Below are 1941 nucleotides of genomic sequence, written 5' to 3'. Positions count from 1 at the left end.
CTCGTACTAGCCTTTAGGGTTCACTAGAGGCTGACTTGGCAACTTACCCTCATCTCTCATACTCAAAGATGTAGCTAGTTGGCCCATGGTGGCTTTTAACTTGACAATATACTTGAAATGGGAGTAAAGCAATTGCTGATCAATTTGGTGATCAACCACAATGACTTTAAGAACTTTTAGCACCGTCTCTTGAAAAGATATACCATACTGAGGTTGAGGAGGGGATGGTTGCTGGTACACCGATGGTCGAGGAGCAGACATGGGAGTACTTTGAGAGTATTGAAATGGGCAAGGAGGTGGAGCAGTGGGTGGTTGCTGATGTCTTTGAGCTGAAAAACTTGGAGCTTGTGGTCTCTAGGAGATGTTAAGATGTTTACTCCACCAGGATTGTACTTATTAGAGAATTGGTCGTTGGACGACATGTTGTACCAATTGTGGGTGGCTTTAACTTCTTCTTACACAAAATCAGATGTAGGAGACACATGGGGGCAATTATAGCAAGTGTGAGAGGGGTCAAAATATATGGCACATACCTCGGCACATGCCACAGACAGAGGTGATTATCCTAGGGACAAGACCTGATCTGATTTCTTAACGATGGTGTATAAGGTAGGTGCCAAGTTATGGCCAGCGGTTAATTTGTAGACTTCCTTATGATGGGAAGAATAAGGTTGGGAGGGTCTACGTATAGCAACAACATGCTGTTGAGAATTCGTGGGGGTCTCAAAGGGAGCCCAAGCCTTATTCTCATGCTTTGTGAGGAATGTACTTCCACAAGTTGCATCAACCATGGAATGATCACGCTCAGCTAACCCTTCATAGAAGGTTTGGAGTAACTGCCACCTAGGGACTTAATAGTGAGGGTATTTATGTAGGAGATCCTTAAAGCGTTCCCAAGTCTCAAAAATTTGTTCCCCATCTATCTATGAGAAGCTGGTAATTCCCTTCCTCAGCTGGTTAGTCTTCCCAATGGGGAAGTACTTTTTCAGGAACTCATGTTGCATGGTAGCCCAATTTTTCATCGAGTTTGGTTCTAAGGAGTTCATCCAATATTTGGCTTTATCCATTAAAGAGAATGGAAATAGCCTTAATGGAGGGCATCATCACCAAAGTTGGGTTTACGAATGGTGGAACCAATTTAGAAACTCATCAAGATGCTTGTATGGATTTTCAGTCGAATTTCCAAAGAAGTTGGGAAGCAATAAGATGGTAGAAGTCTTAATTTTGAATTGTGCCGCCTCGACATCCAAAAATTGAATACAAGATGACAAGGTGTATGCGTTGGGCGTAAAGTCGTCTCCAAGGGCTTGAAGAGGTTGCTCTTCCACCGTAGGTCAGCTGGGAGCATGGGGTTCCGGGTTATGAAAGGCGGGAATTAGTTGACTTTCAACCATGACTTTGGGTTTAAAGGACTCAGCTAACTCTGGGCTAGAGATAGATTTCCTAATTGACCTACAAGATCTCTCAATCTCAGAGTCTATAGGCACCACTCAGGATCCAATGAGCGCAAAATTAGCATATATACACATGTAGCACACAATCAAGACTTTAGATATCGAACAAAAATTAAAAACAAAAGAAAATAAAGAAAAACAAAACACGTAGTACTCTAAGATCGAATTTGGCTTACTACTGTAACTGAGTCCCCGACAGTGGAACCAAAATTTGGTAGGCTTACCAAGGCTTGGGTCTTTAATTACCAAAAATAATATTTATAACCTAACTAAGCCTAAGTTCAATAGAACAAGGAGTGAGTCAAGTGTCAAACTTTAGGGACTCAGTACAATTGTTTACCAATTTTAGCCTAGTTTACTACGCCGAAACAAGAATGGAAAGAAGGGTTTGGTGGTATTTCTATTAAATAGGAAGGCAGGTAAATTAAATTAACACTACTCCTAGAAAGTAGGTCTTAAATTATGAATCCAACTTAGCCTGTTGTTT

General features: G+C 41.3%; 1 non-coding gene across 1 annotated transcript; it reads left to right on the top strand.

Moving 5' to 3' along the window:
* Positions 1-849: 849 nt before the first annotated feature.
* On the top strand, positions 850-955 carry LOC131163174 (small nucleolar RNA R71). The gene has a single exon (XR_009138952.1). It is a non-coding gene; the product is annotated as a small nucleolar RNA R71 (small nucleolar RNA).
* Positions 956-1941: the final 986 nt, after the last annotated feature.

The sequence above is a fragment of the Malania oleifera genome, chromosome 8, assembly GCF_029873635.1.
Source record: "Malania oleifera isolate guangnan ecotype guangnan chromosome 8, ASM2987363v1, whole genome shotgun sequence".
Classification (NCBI taxonomy): Eukaryota; Viridiplantae; Streptophyta; class Magnoliopsida; order Santalales; family Ximeniaceae; genus Malania; species Malania oleifera.
This window is presented reverse-complemented; position numbering and strand designations above follow the sequence as displayed.